We start from the raw sequence: 7,500 nt of genomic DNA, 5'->3' as shown, positions 1-7,500 counted from the left end.
TGAATTTGTCCAGTTTTGATTATTTCAGAAGTAGCCAGGAGGCAGCTCGCCAAAAAACGATTTCCGGTAAACATTTTAAGTATAAGCAGGCAACATAGCTTAAAATCTTCGTCTTGCCATCCTGATTAAGAATTGTGCTGTTGCCCACTCATAATGTTATGATATCTGTCATTAAGCGGGTTTTTGTGGTAGTGCACCGGGTTGTACGAGTGTAAGAGTGTAAGTCTTTGGTGACAATAGGCCCGCAGTGCGTACATAACTCACGAACATAAAAAATAGAATTTTCTGTCCTATGTTTCTGACGAGTCATATATTTTGTGGTCACCCTTCCAAATACTAACCCCGCTTGACAGGGTTAACTTTAGTGACCTTTTGTCTTAGAAGCTGTCAGAAGCTCTGAGTGCACGGTTGACCCTGTGGTGAAAAACAAGTTGTAAGGGAACTTGGACATGATCAGCATATCAGCCTCAAAGCCAATGTTTCTCCATTCCCTTTTATTGTCTTCAATCTTTCTGGGTTTAGTATTTTACTAGTAACCACATGTCTTGTCAGGGGGCTATTTAGCTAACACATCTACCTTTGCACTATAATGATATACAGCACAAAAACAACATCGTGAACTATTTGAGCTACATTTTACGCAAAGATAACTTGAATCTCCTGGAAGACAAAACGCAGCTCAGTTGACAATAATACAGCTCTGTGTTACTGTACCACCACACGTTCGCAATGAAAATTCTCCTGCAGCCTGAAAATGAGGCTGAACTGTAACATTTATATAAAGCCAATAAAAAGTGTACAATACGATGGGGAAATAGCTGAATCTTTGCTACTTGACGTTTAGAGCTCGGTAAAATGCGTCATGTGACCAGTTATGACGAGTCTCGTGGCTTTCTAATAAAATCAATTTTAAAGCATGAAAGATGCTGTATTCACACTTTCCTTAAAGACAGTTTTCAACTTACTGACGTTTCTCATTTCGATTTACACATCCAACAAAAACACAAAAATGCAATACAACTGTAGGTGATCAGCTATGATGGGTCACGTGATGTAATGAGATCATTCTATTTTCATTCATTCTATTACGTTTCCAACCTATGTAACATTTCCCATGAATTACGATTTCTCATGTAAAAAGACTGAACTTTCTTCTATTTGGACGCACAGTTTAAGCTAGAAATACAAGGTTATAAACCATAAGCAAAGTATCTTATATTACACAAGACCACCATGTGACTTCCACCTTATCAAAGTTATAGGTCATGCTTCGTTCACCTCTGCTGCAGTGGTCCTGTCGTTTCTGCACCTGTCACCACATTTACATGCCTTGGAACAGCAAAGAGATAGTTGAAGACAAGTGCAGCGTCGGTTTATATAGCATCCATCTTCTTCTCACACCATTAACTATGGCTTCAGAAGGCCTTCACTGTAGTACCATCTGCTCTCTTAAGGCTTTGGGAGAGAAGGACATTGTTCTAGCGCTTTATTCCATACCATGGTCTGAAAGTTTGCTGGCTGTATGTAACGCCTTTGTCTTGATGTACCCGCAAACATCCACATTTCTTGACAAAGCTGCTCTCGGTGTACCAAAAGGAGGACAAGAACGTCTGTATCACGACACAAAATCTTGACTTGCTTGTACCCTCTTACTGCTGCGTCTCGGGCATGCAGTTCTATTGTAGTGTCTGCCTCCTCATGATCTGATGCAAGCTCTCTTATATCTTGTCATGATGTGTCAGATGACCACATATTCAGGGTATCCTTGAAGCCTCCATTGATCACCAGCTCTCGCCCAGGAGGCGCACTGTAACTCTCCCTGATTTCAGTCGAGAGCAAACGAGCTACAATCTTGGTCATAAATAGTTGTAACACTTCGCTTGAACAGCAAGTGAAGTGCACCAAAGTAAAGTAAAGTAAAGTGGTGCATTTATATAGCGCCCTTATCACTAACGTCTCAAAGGCGCTTTACAATGATCAATTTACCCCCAGCGGACTGGAAGCATATACAGGCGCAAATAGCAGCCGCTTCTAAGCAGTCCATGCATGCTGGTACTCATTTTACCGACCTCAGAAGGATGGAAAGCTGAGTGAACTTTAGCGGGAAGGAAGGTCGCCAAATATTCCAGTCTTGGCAGAACTGGGAATGGAACCTGGGACCTCAGGGTTGGAAGGCAGACATCTTACCACTACGCCAACCCCTCCGTATGTTAAGCTGTTAATAACGTACCCCTCCTCCTCCCTCCAATCAATGTTGCATTTACCTGTTGGTTTTTGCACTCCGACCCATTAGTCCAAATCTAATTGAAAAAAAGTAGAGGAAAATACCGCATCTTGCATTTGAAAGGGTCACCGAATTGAGGCAAAACGTTTCTTTTAAGTCCTCTGACATATATTTATAACTCATTTTGCAACCCGACCAGTGCAACCTTCGCAGGATAGGTACAAAAGCGGCGGAAGTCGTATTTCTAAATTATCATCTTGTGGCATGGTTTGATGTTACTATTGAAAGGTCATGAGGTTCACCTGCGAGCACCCAAGACCATTGCATATGCGGGTATACGCCTATGATATGCCTATCTTCTGTACCGCTGAGGGGGAACGTTCCTTTGTCTGTGCAGGTGTAATGATAAAAAAGACTGGAATGATGGGTGTTTGTTTGCGAGTGTTTGTTTTCCTGAACTAGTCTATCCCCAGTCGTAAACTCTGCTCCTGTTTGGGTTACACGGGATTGTTTATTTATTTATTTATTTACTGATTAAGTATGAATACATACATGGTGGAATCAACAATAGGTTAACCACCATTTTACCCTCCCATTCATGATACACCACAGAAGACAGACCACAACACCGGGAACTACATGCCCTACTCTTTGGAAGTGTGCGGGTTCTTTTACGTCCCACAGGATTACGAACATTGAAGGGTTGTGAGACGGAACCTCCGGCTTATCGTCCTTGTTCAAGAAGACTAGAGAGTCTAACTATTTGCAGATGTAATTACAAAGGCAGCACTTTCTCCTCAGTTATTTAAAGACCCTGAGTGTTGGTCCGGCTGGAGTTGAACTCACAACCTCCCACGTGACATCCTGGTGCTCAACCAAGTGAGCCACCGGTGTACCATTGACGGATCGCCATCCTTTTTATCTTAATTTTGGCATTATGTTTTGAGAAAACTAGGAAGTTTAATCGTTCTAAACTAGTAGTTTCTACTACTTGTAAGCACAATTAGTAGAAATCGCAACAGGGCCTTTCTTATGCCTATTTGCAACGGTACACCACAGTGATCCGTTCATTGCTAAATAGTTTCAGTAGACTGTAATTAATTTACTGACAAGGGATCACCATGGTGTACCGTTGAGATTTTGAAGGAAAAAAGGGCTGCCAATGGCTTGAAAATTTTCCTATTGCTAAGTTGTGTTCTAGTGCTTATTTTCTAGTAAACAATGGGGCAAAGAAGACTGATTTAAAAGGAGCATGAATACTTTTGGAAAAAACGGTGATGATGTACCGTGATCACAATGGTGCTGTTGTCTACAAGTCAATGGGTGGAGTCTTTTATGTAAGGGAATATACCGGTAAATATAACTTTCTCTTTGCAGAGCTATAATTTCAATACATATTGAAAGGCAAGACAACAAGGCAATTGATTGTTAAGTAAAATAAAGTACAAAGACAAATTGTTTAAAATAGTACTTGCAATGCAACCTTATGATGAAACCAACAACCTTTTTTCTACATACTCCACCGGTGTAAGAGTGTACTTACACACCAAAAAGAGAAAATTTACTGTTGTACACTATAGAGCTGAAAACGAGTTAAAGTAATAACTAATACTTGATACCACCACCACTCTTTTCAGATGATTATGTCACAGTGTCTATTCTTTTACAGGCAATAGTCCCGTCTCTTTTTTTGCAGGAATCTGACACAGCGAATGAGGTGCCTTCTCAGTCTATTACTTAGCTTGAACTTACGCCCTCTTTTTCAGGAAGTTTTCGAACACGCGGGAGTGGTCCTATTTTCTTTGGAAATTCTTTCAACCATTGCTGTTGAAATATCACAAAAATCAGTGGCTTAACGATTGGAAAGTCCTTCAATTTAAGGTGGCTTCAGTAAAAAGCTCTTGGTAGTGTGACGTTTAATATCGAAACAGGGTTCAATGAAAGGCCATTACCCTTGTGCAGCTTTTCGTCCGTAAATTTACAAGATATCTCAGTTTCCTTTTAGCAACAAGTCAACTCTTTCTATGAATTTTGAAAGTAACTAAACATACTTCGACATATTTTAATTGCGAAACTCCCATGAAAGTAACCGCTACAGAACACATTAGTAATGACGCTTTTTGTTATCTGAATTGCGTCATTCAACACCCAGACAATCTCAGTCATAAATAGTTGTAACACTTCGCTTGAACAGCAAGTGAAGCGCATCAAAGCTGTTAATAACATACCCCTCCTCCTCCCTCCAATCAGTGTTGCATCTAGGGTATCAAGTGACTTTCAGACTCGAGCAAGCTCGCTTTGAAGCAACATTCACATCTACATCACGACGGGATTCCAAGGCTAATATAACCCTTCTCAAGAGATCTTTGTCTGTTTTCATAGCGATGGTCTTGCTCTTATCAACGGACACTGGTACAGTGTAGTGTCTCAAAGCTTTTCATCTTCTGTTGCTTTAGGGTGTCATGGAACTTTGTGTCTTTCTTGATTAGCCTGGTTTCAACGAACTCCTTGATGACTTTCTTACCAATTTCCTCAACGCCAAGTAGATCTTGTTTAATGGCGTTACTTGCCACATCTCCAGTGGTAACTACAACTAAGGCAGACGTACATCGGAAGACCTCCTATTTCGTAAACTGCGCCTCCAGCTTAGCTACATCCTCAGCATCTTGTCGCATTCTGGCTTTTCCCAGATCTTTGGCACTAGTACATTCTCTTACTAAGACGTTAAACATCTCTTTGGTGTCTTCTGACAGCTTGATGCGCTTATTGTGGGTAAGACACCAGCGATCTCGAGCCGAGTCTGTCCTTTCCAGGTTTGTTTACATGCTCCAGTGCTTAGTCGTCTGGAATTTGATTCAAGGTGCTGGCCGTCTTCTCTGTGACCGTTGCCATTCTCAAATGCCTGCTGGACCTCAGGGGCAGTCTGCGGAAGCATCTTCATGTCTGCAAGGAATATGAGTCCCCATCTAGTGTAATTCAAGTGGTCGAAAGCCGCAAAATAGGGTAGCGTTTCAGAGAATGAAGAGAGGTACAGATCCCACTTCCCAGATCGCACGCATAAACCTCTGTAAGATGGACACCAGTTTCATGTATTGTTTCCAGTAACAGAATGTGGGGTTGTCATCATGTGTGGCATCAAAAGCTTTGATGATATGTGCAGCTTGTCCAACTTCATTAACAAGCTCACTGGTAGTTAAGGCATCTACTAATGCATCATCGTCGTTCCCAGTTGTAAACTCGGTGGCCAATGTGTCCTGTCTTTCGCCCACTTCATTAACATGGACCACAAAACCCTCCACAGTGCTTCATAACTTAGCTTGTGAGCACGTATTACTCGATTCCACAACTTTCCTTTAAAGGGGAACTCCGGTGTAAAAATGAACTTTTTTCGGAGAAAAGGGCAGTTACGGAGGGTTCCATTTTGACTACCTGTTTAGTTTTCTTGTTGTTTAGTTTTCTTGTCCTTCGTCCCCTATATATTTTGGCTAAAGAGGAGCAGAAAATCGAGTTTAGATTTCCGCCATCTTGGACGCTTTTTGAGCGGCGTTGTATTGACCAGCAGTTGGCTGTGACATCATATCGTCAAAGTTTAGCGGGAGTTTTGATGTTTTCTTCTCTGCGGCACCTTGTCTTCGTACGTTCGTGTACTTTAAAATTTTTAAGGCGCTAATTTTCTGACAATTGTCTAGTTACATTTACATCCTAGCTCAATATGGTAAACTGCTGTGTTCCTGGATGTATTAATTACTCAGCCAAAAGCAACGGCATTAGTTACTATAAGTTGCCTCGAGATACTCAGCGACAGAAAGCATGGCTGGAACGGATAAGAAGGACTAATATGCCTCCACTTGAGAACTGCTATGTTTGTAGCGAGCATTTTTCAGCAGAAAGTTTTGAAGTCAATTTACATGCGGAGATCACTGGAGTAAAGTGCAAACGGAGACTGAAGGAGGATGCTATACCAATGGAGTTCTGCTTTCATCCTCCGGCGAAGAGGCAGAGGCTGTCTAGCAAAAATTGTCTTCGACGTCGAAGCCACGAAGAAGTTAGTGTATTTTGTTTATCGTTCTTCTTCAAGAATAGTTATTTCAATCATTCAGTACAAAGTAAAGCATTCGTATGCGACTTACCGCTACTAAAATACCACTATCTTCCGCTATCTTTTGAATGCGTTAAAGCTCATAATTTAGTTATAGCAAGCTGGCTTCCACATTACTTTAAGACGTGTGACAATTGAAATAAAAACGGGGCATGAAACATGCGCCTTAACTGTTATTATGTTGATGCAGAGACGAAAGAAAAATAGAAATACATTGATGGACTGTATTTCTATGTATATTTTGTTTAAACAAATAAATCGATCAAAATGCCGAAATTAAGTTGGAGGTATTATTATTATTTCGTTTCCCACATACACCCGAAGTGTGAATTACACGCAATTAACTGCTTGTTGTATCTGGGTATATTGAATGCATCACAAGCACTTATTTATACTCATCGAGGAATCCTTTCGCTCTACTACAGGCAGTTACAGAACTGTTGAAACTGATAATGGTCTGAGTACTCCTGCCCAAAGTACACTCACTCCGGCACAAGAGTCTGAATCAAACATGGAATTACTGGAATACATTGCCCCTCACAATGCTCCACCTTCAGTTTCAAGGTTTTAGGAGTGCCGATCGCTGTCTGACACAGCAACTCAATGCTTTTTTGATCCCATCATACTTGTCAGTGTTGATGTACCCACTACAGTGGCTTCAGATAATTCAAGTAATGGAAGTTCTCAAGTAAAAACTCAAGCAAGTTTCACTATTCAATGTCTGTCCCCGTGGTGTACCCTACCTATGGTGTTAATGAAGATTCACTTACCCCTTATACAGAAATTGAAGTTGACCCGCCTGTTGAAAATAACATTGACAATGACTTTAATGACAAGGAAGTCTATAATGATGACTTTGATGATGAGTATAAGGACCCAAACTGGAACTTACCAAAAGGCAAGAAAATCCTGCTCTCTGATGGAAACCAGTCCTCTGAGGGAGAATCAGAAGGTGAACTAGAACCTTCTGACACAGATAAAAAGCATCTTGTTTTTAGCAACTGTTTAGAGCAGTTGCTAAACGGTTAGCAGGTGTGTACCACTCAGAAACTACTGTCTTCTGTAGTTCAGCTTCTGGTTTCTTGTTGTCGAACAACAAATTGGTTAGCTCATGAAGTTCTGATGGCACTTTTAGATCCAGTTGCCTTTCTGACTTAGGAGACAGTTCGATATCCAT

The 7,500-nt window shown here is 41.0% G+C and overlaps 1 protein-coding gene across 4 annotated transcripts in view; it reads left to right on the top strand.

Moving 5' to 3' along the window:
• The window catches only part of LOC138000812 (ubiquitin carboxyl-terminal hydrolase 15-like), a 199,672-nt gene that overhangs the window by 112,216 nt on the left and 79,956 nt on the right, over window positions 1-7,500 (top strand). The window lies entirely within an intron of this gene.

Source organism: Montipora foliosa, chromosome 4 (assembly GCF_036669935.1).
Source record: "Montipora foliosa isolate CH-2021 chromosome 4, ASM3666993v2, whole genome shotgun sequence".
NCBI lineage: Eukaryota > Metazoa > Cnidaria > Anthozoa > Scleractinia > Acroporidae > Montipora > Montipora foliosa.
Note: the sequence above shows the minus strand (reverse complement) of the source record. Positions and strands in the feature narration are given on the sequence as shown.